Here is an 18201-nt window from a genome sequence, read left to right as displayed (position 1 = left end):
CCCCCCCCCCCCCGGCCCTCTCCGCCCCCTGCCCTCCCTCCGCCCCCCCCAATACCCCCCCCCCCCGAACTCTCGCCCCCCCCCCCCGTTTCTTGACTGCCCCCTCCAGAACCTCCCTGCCCCTTCTCCTGCCCCCCTTACCCTGCTGCTCAGGACAGGGTGTTGGGCTCTGTGCGAGCCGGACACGTGGCTGCGCTCCCCAGCACAACACACAACCCGGTCCCTGGCCCTACACAATGCTGCTGGAGCGGGGCGCGGGGCTGCCGGGGAGGAGGAGCTGCCGGCTCAGAATGCAGGGAGGGAGGGAGGGGGGAGGAGCTCCTCTACAGCTGCTCCGGAGTCCAGCCCGGGACTTTCCTGCAGCCCTCCCAGCCGCTCGCTCTGCTCTGCCGGGGGAGGGGGGAAATCCCGGACATTTTGAGTGATTGACAAATTCCCCCTGGACGCTATTTTTAGCACAAAAAGGAGGACATGTCCGGGTAAATCCGGACGAATGGTAACCCTAAATAAAGGGATTCTGTAAAGTAAGTTCTGAATTCTTAGAGGAGAAAGATATTGCAACCTTTGATTTATTATTCATCCAATCCTTATTAATCTTTCTTTTCCATGGTTTTTGCGTTATCCTTCCCCTGCCCCCTCAATATCGATATCCAGATAGAATGTGTATGGGGCTTTTATTAGCAACGTTAGATGAGAGTATTAACAATCTTTGTGTAAATATATGCTTAAGCAATGATGTTGACACTGTAGGTCTCTTCCAAGAGAGTAGGATAACCATAAAATCCATTACATAATCTTACAAGCTGGTGGTTTTATGATACAGTATATGCTTTCACCCACATGGTTAGAATCTTGTGGATTTTAGATTTAAATGCCCCATAGCACGTTCTGAAAACATTTTTTGTGAGAAGAATTTAAATGAGGCATTGCTGAAACACCTTCAGTAAACATTTTTTTTATAGACTCAAAGAGTCAATGCTATATCAGTGAGGGTAATGGAAAGAATGGGGGAAATGTAAGGCCTGGTCCTATTCATACTGAAACCAATGTCAAAATACCCACTGCTAGCAGAATCAAGTTTTGTATATAACTTTGTACAACTACGAAAGAAAAAGGCAGGTACTAACATATTCACAGAGTGGAGGCTCAGACTAGTAACGATAGTTATGTGAATTCAGTGATGAGAACATTTATGGCTGCTTAAATTGTCACTATGTGCCCATCCCATTTCTGGAGCATCATAAATAATTGTGGGTCTAATTCTGCATTTTTAGCCATTTATTGGTATGCTTTTGTATGTCTCAGTAAGTATTAGGGAAGAAGAAGCATCTAAAATGGAAACTTCTACTACATTTTTAAGGCTAAAATGTAATTCAGATGCCTTTGGTCCTGAATTTAAAAAATAAAGTCCTAAAGGTAATTAGAATATTGAACATGAAAATGCACATGTTAAATTCTAACTCATTTTGTACTAATATTCTTGCATACACTTTCAGATTGTATATTTTCACAGACATATTTTGGGTATTGATTAATTGTTTTTTAAGTAATCATTGAATTTTTGGGCAGTGGTAGGTGATTTTTTCACCTCCTCTCATTTTGGAGCTTCATATCTCATATATGACCTTTCATTGGACTGTTGCTTTGCTGAGGTTTTAATTTGTTTCTGCTCTTGGATTTCTTTGAACAAATTACGCTAGTTGTGACAAGTGTTCCTGCTTTTGGGTCTGTGCAGGCACACAATTCCACCTGCAAAAAGATCTGAGAAGCTTCAGGGGTCCACCTGTGCAAATTCAATTGCCAGATTTTGGACTATGTTTTGAACAGAAAAAATAATTGCCATCATTAATCTTGCTGAAAAAGGAAAGGATAAACTGCAAAATATCTCAGACAGGAAGCTGAGGAGATGGCAAGAGTATGTCCCTGCCCAAGGGCTGCTTGACTCAATTCTCAGTTCTAAAAATAAGATATTGGGTCAAAATCTCTTCTGTTACGTTAGTGCCATGTGATTTTGTTAGAGCTACACTGGTGTAACGAAAAGGAGAATATGTCCCATTAACAGCTTGCGTTTTAGGTGCTGAAGTTAGATGGGTTGATCTAACTGTGTTTGTAATATGTTTCTGTAAATCCGCATGGCTGATTATTGGTCCATTCCAAAATTGCGCACATGGCTGCAGTCAGTTTCTTGTTTGTTTAAATAATGCTAAGCATCCTAACCTGGTGTGTGTATGAATACATTTGCACATACTCTACAGTATAACTAAAACCAGTTTCCTTTCCTTCAAAAGTATAATTGTAAGGAGTTCCCTTTCTGTATTATTGGCGGGGCTAGTAGTACTGCTTATTATCAAGGTTGCCCGATGCTTCCTATTATAAGATCTCATCTGGAGTTGACTGAGTGTTGTGCAGTGAAGTTGTCTGTAGGACACCTGCTTCATTTGTTACATTTGTTGGAAGGTGCGTAGTGAAGAAGACAGGAGATTACAGGAAGAGAAAATTAAGGTCTTGTGGTTAAGGCAATTGAATGCTACCCTGGAGAATTGGATTCTATCCCTGCCTCTGCCAGAGAGTTCCTGTATAGTGCTAAACAAATCACTTAAATGAAAGTTTTCACAGGTGGGCACTAACTGTGTGTTCCTCATTTTCTGGGTGCCCAACTTGATACCCTGGGGCCTGATTTGCAGAAGTGCTGAGCATTCACAACTGCAACTGAAGTCAGTTGGAGCCGTGCTTGAATATATAAAGTACTATATAATGCTAAATAAAAAATTGTATAGCAGGGCCTAGGTGTCTCAAATACAGTTGCCAACCCTCCAGGATTGCCCTGGAGTCTCCAGGAATTAAAGATTAATCTTTCATTTGAGATTATGTCATGTGATGAAACCTCCAGGAATACATCCGACCACAATTGGCAACCATCATCTCAAATTGGTAGAAACCTTTGACCTCCAACGTTCAGTGCCTTAGCTCTCCATTTGGAAAATGGCTATAATATCAATCCCTTATCTCACAGGGGATTTGTGAAGATAAATAGTGTTTGTGACACATTCTGAAAGAAAAGTCCGTGAGGAAATTCAGGGTTTGAATAGTGTGCTGTAAATAAGGCCTATGGTGGCACATTGAACAATATGGATAAAACAAAATATTGAATGGTTGCTTGTTAATTGAGCACTGTCCATCCTGTACGTTAAATGAGCAGGGATCCTGTGGGGGAAAATAGCATGTGATCATGTAATTAAAGACTGTATTATAATACATATCCATAAGGGGCCCAATTTAAGGTTGCAGAGGGCAACCTTACTTCAGGCATAGCTTAACTTTTGAGTGCTTGACTTTGCAACCTGTACTTGTGTTTTCATATATATATATATAGAGAGAGAGAATGTGCGTGTGTGTGTGAGAGAGAGCGAAGAAACCGATATTTCTAAAAGCATCAAACTATTTTAAGTTTTACATTTTCGAGCAGACGTTAAAATCTCTGAATATTAGGAATGTTAGAAGGAAAATTATTCTAGAGCCTTTTTTGTACTTAAATAAAAGGGGCTGCTGCTATATATATTTTAGCAAAAAGAATAAGCATGGCAACTGGTAACTACAATCATTAGTTTCTCAATAGGACATCATGAATGGTTGTGGATGGTGGTGGTAGTGGTTGTAAATATAAATCCTGTCAGTCATCCAGGGCCCTAACTTCTAGTGAGGAAGGCATTTGATGGATTTTAAGATATACCAGGGTTCGTATATTTTTACTGTTCAAAATTTGTATGATAGGAGCTTCTTGTTGCTGTTTATTAATTTACTATTAGAATTATGGAAGTGAGAGATGGATTATATTTTAATACACTTTTTTTTTCTTTTACAGCTTGTTATCGTATATTCTTCAGAGGTCTGCCCACTATGATAAATTGTACAGGTAAGAAAAAAATATATAAAGAAGTTAGTTTATTGATGGGAAATATTTTTAAGATTTTAGGGACCAATTCCTAAGGAACGTCTATAGTATTCTTAGAGAAACATCAGCAAATCTATTGCAAAAATATTGAAAATGCCAATGTTGTCAGTTTCCAGTTAAAAAAAAATGAACATCTCAAGAAATATTTCCCCGGTGGGAGCAGAGTTTATTTTCCCAATTTTCTTATATGTATTTATTCTTTTTCTTGATTCATTTTCTCTTCCCTCATGCTCTCCTGTTGTCTCATTTCCCCCACGGTTTGTATTAGTATTTATAGCTTTTCAAACCTTGGTAAGTTCTCCCATTCATGATGGCTGCTGTCAATCTGCCTTTTCCTACTCGTGTATCAGCATCTCAAGCAGTATTACCTGTTGACAGTCCACAGGCAGTATTTCAATACCATGGGGATGGCATAGCAACTGTGGGAGGTAGGGTCAACCAGCAGTGTCTTTACAAAATAATAAATACAGATTTGTTAAATTGAAATCAATATTTAAAATTAATTGCTTTGTTTGTTGTGAAAAGCAACCAGGTAGCAATCACTCAGGGCAGAACATCGACTCCTTAAGTCTCTTTTAGTTGGCCTATAGTGGTAGGTTGATTCATATTGGAGCTCAGAGTTTTTACCTCTTGAATTCCTGCTTGCCTAGTCACTGTTGTATTAAATGATTCTGGCTTCAGCAAAGGATTTTCATTACTTGATTTCCATTGTTGTGTGTATTCGTGATGTACTTGCACCATATTGCATGCATGCAGTATAGTTTTAATCCTGCCTTCTGTAGCTGGCAAGTCCCGTCACTTTTATGTTGCCTCAACTTCTGAGAGCACAAGAAAATACTGGACATCTCAAGCAGGTTACTTGTTTGTTGGGAGAGAAATGAGTGGACAGACAGATATTTTTTCACAGACTATTTTTACTTCCAGAATGCATATAGGGATTGATCCAAAGCCCATTGAATCAATAGCAGCCTTTCCATCCATTTCAATGGACATTAGAACAGGTCATAAAGACAGCTAAAATGACTACAGACAGGCAAAACAAGAGAAGTCAAATTAATGTAGATTCTCCTAGTTCTATCGCTTCTCTTGTTTCATATTGTATCCTACTTCACCAGTAATGTTAGCCTCATCCCTCCCTTAGTTCTCTCACTCTCTTCTTCGTGCTTTCTTCCATGATGCCATCAACACCTAGAACATCCTCCCAACCCAGTACTCCAAGGGTAAACCGCCTTTCATTGAAGTCTCTCCAAACACTCTCTTCTTTCACAGTGCAAACCCACCCACTGTTACCATTCCAGTTTCTTTCTTTGAATAACAAGAGCTCAGTTGTCACCATCTTCTCGTCTCTCCTGCAATGTTTTTGTTTGTGTTTCAGATTGTAATCTCTCACTGATAGGAAATGAGGCCAATATTTAGGAAAGTGACAAGTGACTTTGAGTGCCCAACTTGAGACACCTTGAAAGGACCTAATTTTCATAGGTTGGGTGGAAAGGCCTGATTTTCCATAGGTAGAGGCTCAGCACTTTTTGAAAATCAGGCTCCTTCAAGGTTCCTCAAGTTGGGCACCCAAAATCACTAGTTATGTCTGAAAATCTTGCTCCATGCCTTTATTTCTGTCTTGTACATCCTCAAACAAAGTATCAACAGTTAACAAATATCATTAATGATATCACTTTCATAGCTCTGGAAAAAAGAAAACTTTATTCAAGTTCCAATCTGACTCCTCTTACATAAAGATGTCTCCAATTGCTAAGCAAAACATGTCAGTCAAACAAATCACTTTTTTAAGAACATGTGCCTGAACCCAAAGCACTTGCACTGTCTGCCTGTTTAGACTATAAGATGCGCAGAGAGTCCCAGAAGAAGGTACATTCTTAGAGCTTCAGTGTCTGTGGCCTTAGCAGGAAGCAGCAAAACCCAACAGCTACCATAAATACTACTGTAGCATAGGCAGGAAGAGATCAATATGTTTTGTATATAGTTTTCACATTGTAATGAATACATGGGATTCCTATGTATCTGCTGCATACTTTAAATAAATAATTTGAATGATAATTAGCAAGTAGACAATAGCACAATTCAGTACAGGTTATGGAGCTCTTCGGGCCAAGCGCCATTCTTTTGTATGTGTTTGTACAACATGTTGCACAATAGGGCACCAGTGCTGATTGAGACCTCTGCTTGCTACCACAATACAGGATAACAATGAAGTAGAGTTTTCTACAAATATGGATATTCAGGAATTACCTCTTTAAAAAAAACCCGAATGTTACATTTTGAGGAACATATTTTTACAGACTTCTAAACTGTTATGAGTGTCCCATATATCCAGTTCTATATGTGAACACAGGTAAAAATGTGTGCTTTATCTAGAACATTGATACTCCTATTGAGGCTTGCGAGCCGCAAGTGGCTCTTTAATGTCTCTCCTGTGGCTTTTTCAGCACATGATATCAAAACACTGTGTGATTTAATTATTCATCAGTCTAAGTTATTAACCAATCGGGATGCTTTTGCTATGTTATTTACTATATATATATATATATATATAGTAAATAACATAGTAAGAGCATCCTGATATCTCTCTCTCTCTCTCTCTCTCTATATATATATATATAGAAAGAGAGAGAGTAAATGAAACAATAAATTCACACTACTGTGGCTCTTTTAGGTCATTGTGATTGCTAATTTGGCTCCTGAACCACTGAGGTCTGAGTATCACTGATCTATAACATGCAATCTGTGTATGGATGCACATGTACAATTTGCAGTCTCAGATTCAGAGATCTGTTTGAAAATATGAAATAGTCATTTTTTAAATCTGCTTTTTATCCATTGCTATACTAGTGCTGGATACACTTTATCTTCATTATGAGGAGTGAATCTGGGGACTAAGTGGAATAGTGAAAGCTTCAATTATCTATTTTGGAAAAACATACTTAAAATATCTGTCAGAGGTACAGCTGTGTCAACAGTGGTATAAAATCCCTTGTATTTATAAATAAATTCATTTTAACAGTCTGAATTTGTAAACAAATTTGTTTCACCCCTCCCCCTCAGGATGGCATCCTGTGACTATTTTAGCTACTGAGTTTAATGACAGAAACAGGGTAAGTTAATCACATTTTTTAGACCATTATTGGAAAATAAACATTTTATGCTCAATTTTCACACAAGAAACCTACTTATAAGAGTTGTGTTCATCCAGTGAGGAAACAGAAGCAATGCCATGTGATGTAACGGATTATCCTGGCAGTTCAAATATGGAATACACTCAGTGAACTGCTCACAAATATGTTGCAAACCAAGAATTGCTCAAGCCACAGCAAAATTCACTTCTGTGCAGAGAGCTAGCACGAGACCTATGCAGAACGTAAGTCTCTTCTGACACATCTAATTCCGACTACTGTCAGAGATAGGATACTGGACTAGATGGACCTTGGTTCTGATTCAGTCTGGTGATTCCTATGTTCTTATTTTAAAGGCTTAAGTAGCATAAAATCTTGTTCTGCTCCTATGCACAGGGGTGAATTTTATCCAGAATGATTAAATTTGAGAAAATCACAATCTGCCTTTGGATAATCTGTAAACAGAAGGGGGAAAAAATGAAGATTGTCAAATAAATGATTCATTATGAATTATTCACCCAGCTTTTAGTCAGAATTCCATAACCTATGTGTTTATACAGAATACAACTTGGTATTCAGTGTCCTGACTGAAATGAATCAGTTTTATTCATTTTTAAAAGATTTTTAATTATGGCAATAATTTACTTCAAAAACCTAGTTGCCCATTCCTTGCAGTAAATAATTAGTCTTCTGTGCCATCTTTCTTAACCAGTGATGAATGCATGGGGACACACAAATTTTGTCAATAACACTATATAAAGCAATGTGTTAGAAGGATTCTTTCTCTTTTGGCTTGGGGGACAGGACTGTGAAAGGTGCTCAGACATCTGACTGTAAGGAGATAACCTCATGGATCTGGCCATGACTAAGGACTTATACTCACTGGGTGTTTCTCTCCTACTTCTGACACAGTGACTCAGGATATTAGATATATCCAAATGGAATCACAGGAAGGAATCCTGGCCCCATTGAAGTCAATGGGATTTTTGCTATTGGCTTCAACAGAGGTCAGGATTTCACCCACATTGCTTTTACTCAATTAATGATTTTAGACTCACTTCTATTTTTATCCCATTTTTCCTACCCATGTAATAATAGCAGTTACCTCCCTGCGCATATGCTGTGGCTCAGAGGGATGAGACAATTCTCCAAGATTCTTGCTATTCCAAACTGGCTGCTGTGAAGTTCTTCAGAGTGATACAATATATATCAGCCTTTTCCCTCTGGAGACTATGGTCACAGTTCTCCCCCTGTCATCTCCTCTATGGATCTTTTATCTGCAGTGCACATTCTTTTTGCATATTCTGGGTCTGATCCTGCTCCCATACAATTCAAGAGCAAAACTCCCATTGATTTCAATGGTGCAAGATCGAGCACTCCACCCTTTTTGCTGTATGCAGAACTCTCATTGGTAGCAGTGGGAGCTTCATATGTGGACCAAAGGCAGAATATTTAACAGGTGTCCACAGTGCAGATCAGAGATGGGAATTCTGCCCTGATTAGCTGATATGGAGAACAGTCCATTTTAAGATCCCACGTTAAAAATTGAACCCGTGTCTTCCATGTAGTACTTTGGTGTCACTAACTGGGCTTTTCCCCTTTTTTTAACCAATTTTAAATTATTGAGACATATTAAAAATGAAATATAAACATTACAATGATTTTCTTCTGAATGTGTGAGATATGTAGTCAGCATCTACTGCAGGATCAGCAATGTTTGTCATGCGGCCCGCCAGGGTAAGCCTCCTGGCGGGCCAGGCCAGTTTGTTTACTTGCCACTTCTGCACGTTCAGCCGATCGCGGCTCCCACTGCCAAACATTGCCGATCCCTGATCTACTCTGTGTACTGCACCCATAGACTTACACAAATATAGCCATCTCACAGAGCCTCCAATTAACTAATCAAATAGCATATTTTAAAATATTCTATCTATATTCTGGGTGTATGAAGTTCACAGTTTCAACCGTTAACATAGTTAGGCCCCAGAGCTATAACCGAAACCATACAGATGGGCCCTTGTGTCCAGGCAGAGCCCAATTGACTTCAGCAGGGCTCGTACCAAACCCAAGAGGCTCTTTGCAGGATCAGGGCCTTAGCAGTGTTGCCAACGCACACAGTTTTATCACGAGTCTTGCAATATTTGGTATTTTTCTTAAAGCCCCAGCTCTTGGAGTCACATGATTCAGTGAGCCTCTCAGCTTTCAGTGTTTAAAATGAAAATGTCTAGCCTTCATGTTTGCAGAGAAAATCTTGAAAATGTGAATCCTGAGAGTCAAAAACCAGAAGGCAAATAAAAGGAACCAAACATTTTATTATTTTTAAAATCTCATGATTTTTAAGGCAATCTCATGATTTTGGGATTCCAGATAATAGTTTTTGAAAGCTTGGGCTTGGTTGTACAGTATGTAAAATTTAACAATAGTTGCATATATAAAGATCACTAAATGTTGTCTTTAAAAGTATGGTTACTGGTTTTCTTCTCATTGTGTTGAAATCAGACTGGAAATTTTATTTTTGTCAATCTATTAACATGTTTGGGGAGAAAAAAATTGCCATCTGATATCTTCACTATTCGAGTCCCAATAGCTTACAGGTATCAGAGGTAATTATATATTCCCTTACTATATCTACAGCTCCTCATCCCATATTCTGTTGTTACCTAGAGCAAACGTCAAATGAAATTTATAATGATTGGTCACCTGAAATAGACTGAACCACTGATAAGGGGGAAATACCTTACTGATTTACAGGAGTGCAGACTTTTACAATTATTTATATAGAGATTTGGCATGAATTTTCTAACAATAGGACACTGTGCATCTAAAAATTTTATTTCTATATTCAACAATACAGCAGCATGCAATAACAATTATGTGAGCAGAAGAAAGTGAAATACAAGCCTCATATTAGTGATATGCAACCATAACTTTTGTGGCTTTGGCATTGTTTCAGCATGTATAAGTAGAAAAGATACTAACTTGTTTATTGTTTTAGAATACCTTAAAATATGTATTGCACAAAAAATCTGTCATATGTTCAGAGGAGGAACATATGCTTAGCTTTGAGTAGATTTCAATATCTAAAAGAAAATTTAATCTAAATATATCAGATCCCATATTTTGTAGATTAAATTAATATCTTCAAAAATATTTTATTAATGTATCCCTTAATACACTTTTACTCTGGCTTTCTTAGAGATTCATAAAGTCACTCATTTAATTTTCATAATATGAAGCAACAACAAACAATAGTTCCTAAATTGTCTCAAACTTATGGTCAAAAGACATTTCTCACCAATGTTTGTAGTCTCCCAAACCTCTCTGGGAAGATTTTAAAATACGCTCAATATTGACAGGTTTGTTTTCTGATCAGTTGCAATACAACAGCTACCCAAATAACAAGGAAAATAGAACTGTAGAAAGAAAAGTGCGGGTAACTTTGCTAACAGTAATGAGTTAAAATATTTTCCATCTATTTGTAAAACTAGCTTGCTGGAACCACCGCTAGCTATAATAAATTTAAGAAGTTAAATTAGAGAGGTTTGTGTGCCAATTCTGTCTTCAGACAGCAATATGTTGTAAAGTTTGGAGATTTTATTAACTCATGATGGTTGTATAATCAAGAAAAAGACTTCTTCACAGAGAACAAGTGATTCATATATTTATGGTATATCTTAAGTATATGGAGACTGGATTACCATAAGGTTTTGAGTAGGGGTTGCCAGTATTCATCAAATATACTCAGACCACCCCCTAATATTCTCAAACAGGGATGTAGAGGTTCTTCCTTGGCTTACTGAATATCAGTAGATGAATTTTAAAAGGACTACATCCTCAAAAATATCAGGATATTTCTGAATGCTAACTCCAGGGAGGGGGGAAGATGCATGAAATCCAAAGAAGAAACGCTTACTTCATAACATGAGACGGGAAAAATGATTGAGGAGAGAGCCCCAAAATCACTGTGTGTGTGTGCAGAAGGGGGAGTCCACCTCCCTTAACAATGCTACAGAGAGTGGGGGAGGGTAGAATGCCTTTTGCGGCACACTAATGATGGGAATAGGCAAGAGCCTTATCCTCCCACTCTGAGTACTTTAAGCTGTTTTTTGTTTTTAAAAGATTGATGTCCCAACCCGTCAGCTGGTTCAGAACATGTTCAACTCCACCCTTAATGCAGTCACTCCTGGAGCAATGGGGGTTATTGTTATTACTGGTTGCATTGTACCTTCATATGTGCATGATCTATACAATAAAATAAGAAAATAACTTTTGCCCCAAGAAGCTTACAGCGAATATTTCACATGTACTGTAACTGATAATGTGTTTGCTCGGGAAGGAGAGGACCCAACGGAGAACGGAAAAAGTGACAAATGCTCAGGGGGAGAACATAATGAAAGGGCTAAAAGCACACAGTTTGTGCCTATTTTGTTTTATATTTCTTTATTGCTCAGCTTATTCTTGTCATTGTTAAACTGATGGATTTTATTTCAGCTATCTTCCTCTGTTGCTCTTCAGTCCCACTTTTGCAGGCAGTGCACGGGCTCATTAGTCTGCGTGTGTATGGTTGGGACAGTAAACATAGGAAGTGGCAGAGAAGAGAAAGAGGGGGGAGATTTTGTCCCTCCTACCTGCAGGATCACAACTTCCTAACACATCATTTTGTTTGGGAGTTTTGCGTCTTCTAGAGCAGGCTGATATTTCTTCAGTCTGGATTATCTTGCCTTGGAGCCAGCAGTCATTGCCTCTCAAGAGATGTGTCTGAGGTCCACAGCTATAGTGTGCTGGATTGGATCCAGAGCATTTTAAAACTCTTGGTAGCTTTCTTTTGTCACTCAAAATAAGCTAAGGGTTACAGGGACTAAAATTTAAAGGAACAACATTTTGCAAATATTGCTAAACACTAGATTTTTTTAATACAGTGTAGTTGTATTTTTGATGCAGTTTTATTTAATTTTTGCTTGAAAATTCTATTCATTTCTGATCCCTGTTGCTTTCACGTTATTATTATGGTTACACTTCATAATAGTCTGACTGTAGTCACGCTGTGGTTATGCTTTTTGATAACTAACTACCACTTATTCTGAGTGTGTACGTATACATGCATGCATGCTCATGCATGTGCGGAGGATTGTCAAACTGGCAGATATGTCTAAAATATATTTCCTTCTGTGGGAAAGATGCTAAAGTGCTGTGTGTTGCATTTCATTTAGATCTGGGTCAGAGACAGTTTTCCTGTCCCATGAAAGTTTGTGAGATTCCAAAACTTTTCCCATTCTACTTTAGGGTCGAGGGGGGAAGGAGAGCCATCCTCCCAAGACTAGTCAATAGCCCAGTTGTTATGGCGCTAGCTGGGATGTAGGTGACCCAGGTACAAGTCCTTGTTCTGCCTGATCCCCACATTCCAGGTGACTGCCATAACCAGCCAGCTGCAGAGTTAGTCAGTCTCTCTCTTTCCCAATGAATATTTAATTATTTATGCAAAGTGGAACACTCCCAACAGGAGACATGGACAAACACCAACCCCAGAATAACCTGGTGGGTATGTCACATAACGGGGATATAGGGAACAACAGGTTCACATCCTTGCTTTGGGCCTCCCAGTTGATTGCCCTAACCACCAGGCTGTTCTGGGGACTCTCTCACTCACTCTCATTTTGACCAGAAGTTCCACCCTTGACCTGAGGAAACTTTTCTGAAGAAAAGCCATTTTGAAAAATTCCTAAACAGCTCTGTTTTCTTTATAGCATGCAACATGTGTGCACTGTCTCCCTGTGGCAATAAAAAAATAAAACATGACAAATGTTAAATGTAAAACAAACAAATTATTTGAGGCACAAATACAGATATTAAGCCCTGCACACACACCTATTTCAAAGCTGTGCTTATGGTAGTTATGATGTTGCTCACTCTGGCAAAGAGACAGTAACTCAAATTTCTCAGGCTTTTAAGGAGGTTGTAATTATCTCCCATTTCACTTCACACGCAGTGCTAATTAAGATTTTAAACAATGGCCGTAGACTTCTTTTTCTTTTAGGAATCTTATCAGAGAGTTATTTCAGACTTCCTTAAGCGCTTGCAATGCACCTTTAAAATTTTAGTGCTACATTTTTGTATAGATTTAGGGCTCCATGGTGCTTTTAAAACTATGAAGGGTCCTGTGCTGTAGTCCTTACATAACCCACACACCTTCTGGGTGTGGTGCTCTGTCCCCGCTAGTGGCACCAAGACTACTTAGAGATTAATGAGTCTGCTACAGCCTTAGCTAAGGGCCATGTGGCTTTTAGCTCATGCAGTAGAGCAGGGATTGGCAACCTTTGGCAGGTGACCCGCCAGGGTAAGCCCCCTGGCGGGCCAGGCCGATTTGTTTACCTGCCGCGTCCACAGGTTCGGCTGATCATGGCTCCCACTGGTTGCGTTTGCCACTCCAGGCCAATGGGGGATGCGAGAAGCAGCGCGGGCCGCGGGCCACGGGCCAAAGGTTGCCGATCCCTGCAGTAGAGGCTCATGCATTTAGCTTCAGAGGTCCCAGATTCGATCCTGCCCGTGACAACCAGTGTCTGCCGGTGTTAAACTTACACTAGTAATCCATACAAACACACACAGGTGCTGACTTCCCCTTTGCCCGGTGGTTGCTTGACCCCCTGACCCTACTTCTTCCTGCCCCTGCACTGCCCTTGCCCCGCCCCCATTCCACCCCTTCCTCAAAGCCCCTGCCCCTTCCTGCCTCCATTCCACCCCCTTCCCCCAAGTCCCCGCCCCTGCCCCACCTCTTCTCCACCTCCTCCCCTGAGTCCGCTGCATCCTCGCTCCTCTCCCTTCCTCCCGGAAAGTCCTAAGCGCTGCCAAACAGCTGTTAGGCGGCAGGGGGGCGGGAAGCACTGGGAGGGAGAGGAAGGAGCGGGGACGCGGCATGCTTGGGGGAGAGAAGGACGCAAGGAGGGGGGAGCTTGGCTGCCAGTGGGTGCGGAGCACCTGCTAATTTTTCCCTGTGGGTGCTCCATGGCACCTATGCATACACAAGTAGTTCCATTTACTTCAATGGGGTTATTTTATTAAGTAAGATTTACTCACATGAGTAAAGGTTGCTCTCTTGTGTCTTAATGTGTGGAAATCAAGTGGAAAATTTACAAATCTGGTGCCTAAATTTAAGTAACAAAACCCTTTAGGCACATTGTAACTGGGCCAACAGCCTCTCATGCACTCCCTTGTGGCCTAGGTCAAGCCACAGAGTTTTCCCTCTTGGACTATTCAAGAAACTCAAAAGGCACTGTTATCCATTCCCATCCCTTCTTGGGTTGTGCTTTATTAAATTAACAAACATTCAAAATAGTTTTCAAGTCCACCCAAAAGTTCACACAAATAACGGATTTTCTTCCTCCTCCCAGGCCTTCCTACCTGGGACCTTTCCTGCTTTGGCAGGCCACTCCCAGGCCCTACTGGTTGGAGACTCAGTCCTAACTCTCAGGACTTTCTGCTAGATCCTGCTCACTTGCAGCAGGCTCTAATCTCTGAGCATTGCCATATAAAGAGCAGTAGCAGGCTGCAATCATCCTGATCTCTCCTAGGTGTGGCTCATTCTGTACTGAAGGTTGGCTAGCCCCAGCCCTTAATGGGCAAGCCACCTCATTACACAGCTAAATAACTAGTTTGAATTTTCAGAGTTAATGAGCACCCACAACACCTATTACCTTCATAGTTTGGAGTGTTCCGCACCTCTGAAATTGAGGACACCTTTCTTTTGGTGCCTACATAAGGATTTGGGTGTTTAACTTTGGACAGTCCAGGTTGGAAATTTTGTTCCTACATTATAAAATTCAGTTTTCCTTTAACTTTCTTTTACATCACTTGCAAGCATGTATTTTTTTCCTCAAACACCAACACTTTACCATTCTAACATCAGCCAGGAATCAGAAATATTGTGGATCAGTATTACGTCCTTACCTGATACGCTATCTGTTCCAGATTGTTCATTGCTACCATAGTGTTATCTATTTTTTAGAACAGAATGTTTCTAAAATGTTATGATAAAACTGAGGAAATAAAATTAAAAAAAAATATTGGGGGGAGGGAGGTGGGAAGGAAACAAAACACTAAATTTACTTTAGGCCTTTGAGAGTCAGCATGTTAGTTAGAAAAGTCTCATGCAGACACAGAATTAGTATGCATTATAATTATAGATTATATTTTGAACATTCAAGAGAAATTTTCTTATACAGATTTTAAATGTAATTTTACTTATTTGTAAAACTGACTAATATTTATGAAAACTATTTGTATCCATATTAACAACAAATGTAATGGAATAATTTTCTCTCTGTAAATATACACACACACACTTATACAGATTTTTTCACTTACAGGAATCCTTTAGAATGTAAAATCAATTTCTTGCAGAATGGCTGATGATTGTGTAAGATGATATGAATTTTGAGAATTGGTAGTATAGCTGAAATGTTGATTTATTTTCATCCTAATGCTTTTGCCTCATCCTATAAATAAGTAAATACATATATTTTTATGAAACATTCAGTTTAACAGATCATCAAATAATTAATTTTCTAAAGACAGCACTTTGCAGGTTGTTGTTTGATGTCTTTGTTAATATGAAGAGGCTCCATGACTTTGGTATTAACTGTGACACAGGAAGTATCAGTGTATTTCCCCTAAAAGACTAATTGAAACTTTGAGAACAAATTGCTCCTACATTATAATCATCTTCACTACGAAGAGTAAGAAGAAAAGGGTCATATGTCGCCCTTGATATAAGCATCTCCTAGCTGACAGTAACAGGAGCTTCACAAGTCTAATAGAAAAACCTTGAAAATCATCTGTCCCACATAAATGTCATCAAGGTTCTAATTCTGCAGCCTACATCTATGCTGAGCAGGTCTTATTTGTGTAAATAATCAATTGTGGCCTGCAACCTTTACCCACAATGGATATGAGTGACTGTGGAAAGCTGGCCTTCATAGGTAGCATGGGTTGTCTGGTTACATAACCAGACAAGCATTCAAGGGATCTGAGATCAATTCCTAGACATACAGCTTCTTTTGTGACTTTGGGCAAGCCACTTAGGGTACATTTACAGAGCGAAAAAGAAAAAAAAAAAAAAGCTGCAGCAAGTGTCAGAGCCGAGTCAACTGCCTCAGGTTCATGGAGCTTGCGCTGTGGTGCTAAACATAGCAGTGTAGACATTCAGGCTCAGGCTGGGTTTCAGAACCTGAGTTCCAGCCAAACCTGAACATCCACACTGTTATTTTAGTCCTGAAGCCTGAGCTCTGCAAGCCCGAGTAAATTGACCCTGGCTCTGACACTTGCTGCCACCTATCTTCTTTTGCTGTGTAGACAAGTGTGTCTGTACCACGGATCTCCATCCCCAAGGGGGTTAATAATACTTTACTTTGTGTCCTCTCTATTTAGACTCCAACTTTCTCCAAAACATGTGCGTTCTCTCTCTGTATGTGTGTGTGTGTGTGTGTGTGTGTGTGTATATATATATATATATATATATATGCCAGGGCCTGGTCTGCAGACAGCTAGCCTAAGCACTATTTGAGCACTATTCTGTACAGGGGTGAAATTCACCCATTGAATGGTATTTATGTGGGTAGACCTACTACTCCTGTAAGTACATACTACTCACATTTTGTATTGTTAAGTATATTATTATTTATATTACAGTAGAATGTAAAGGTCCCAGTCAGGATGGGGGAGGGCTCCATTTTCTCATGGAGAAATCATATGAAAATAATGACATGAACAGTCTACAAGCAAAAGATTGATACAAAAGATTGAATTAGAGGCATATTAATTAATCTTCCAGTGGTGAAGGTCAGAGATATTACTTTGAGTCGCAAAATAAGTTAATCAATAGACTTAGGTGTATGCTTGTACTAATTATGCATGTCAGAGTAATGACAGTATTATGGAGATGTTGTCAGTGACTCCAGAATTAAGGCTGTACTGACATTTGCACTTCAAGCAGGACTAAAATCCTTTTCTTTCACATTTTAAATGATTGGATTTACTTCCTAAATTGAATACGTTAACTCTTCACTGAGCATTAAATTTTCCATTATTCCCCACCCCCCAAAGATTAATGAATTTGTCAAAGAAGAAGAAAAAATTCTCTTTTTGAAATGTAACTCTAAGAATCTTTTTGTTTTATTTCCCCCCCTTTTCTTTCTAGCCCAAGAATTACAAACCACAAACTTTGAACTTTAGATAGACCACCTTTCAAAATTTTTAAATAAAACCAAATAATAGTCATTCCCCTAAAGCTCAGCAAACCGCAACCCACATATTCCATGCACGTCCATTTTTACTCCCTCCCCCAATTTTTTTTTATCCCACTCCACTTTCACACCTTGGTAAATATAAACATTATACTCTTGATAAGTATCAGCATTAAAAACGGAATGTGAATGGAATTGGGAGCAGGACTTTATGGGATGGCATATGGAAAAGCAAATGATTGACCCATAGGTAACTTTAAGAAAAATTCCCATGTTAAAGTAAATTAAATATTTTGAGGACAGAGCAGAGACATGGTGGCTGGGGGAAAGAAGAGAAGTAAAGTTTTTATCTGTATTTAAATTAGGTTTTATCATACTGGAATAAGTCAAAGTAATGAAAATTTTGCAAATTTTACAAATCAATTACAGGATATAGCCAAAATAAATTAACTTGATGATAAGGAAATAAAAAAAAATATGGATGTCATAGATCCCAGGGTAACTATCCCCACCAGTCAACATTTTCGAACATACCAAGAAGGTACACTTAAAAAAATGCCATGAGAGAGAACTAAAATATTTAAAAATAAATGCTAGAAATACATGTAATTAGGCTGCTGAATTACAGTTAAATACTTTTTTAAAAGTGTGTGATATCAGAATAGTTTTTCAAGCGTGCTGGTGTATCATGGGTGTAGCAAGTGGTCCTGACACACAAAAATCTGACTTCATTTACATTTGCAGAGGGGAAATTGTAGAGGCACAATGGAAATATTTCAGAGTGGTAACCATGTTAGTCTGTATCAGCAAAAACAATGAGGAGTCTTGTGGCACCTTAGAGACTAACAAATTTATTTGGGCATAAGCTTTCATGGGCTTTAGTGGG

General features: G+C 39.2%; 1 long non-coding RNA gene across 1 annotated transcript in view; it reads left to right on the top strand.

The window, feature by feature from the left end:
• Positions 1 to 3872: 3872 nt before the first annotated feature.
• Positions 3873 to 18201, top strand: part of LOC115271227 — a 75378-nt gene continuing 61049 nt past the window's right edge. The window contains exon 1 of the long non-coding RNA XR_003899832.1: positions 3873 to 3913. This is a non-coding gene — a long non-coding RNA (uncharacterized LOC115271227). The remainder of the gene's footprint in view (positions 3914 to 18201) is intronic.

The sequence above is a fragment of the Terrapene carolina genome, unplaced genomic scaffold (assembly GCF_002925995.2).
Source record: "Terrapene carolina triunguis isolate 2854851 unplaced genomic scaffold, T_m_triunguis-2.0 Scaffold38, whole genome shotgun sequence".
Classification (NCBI taxonomy): Eukaryota; Metazoa; Chordata; order Testudines; family Emydidae; genus Terrapene; species Terrapene triunguis.
Note: the sequence above shows the minus strand (reverse complement) of the source record. Positions and strands in the feature narration are given on the sequence as shown.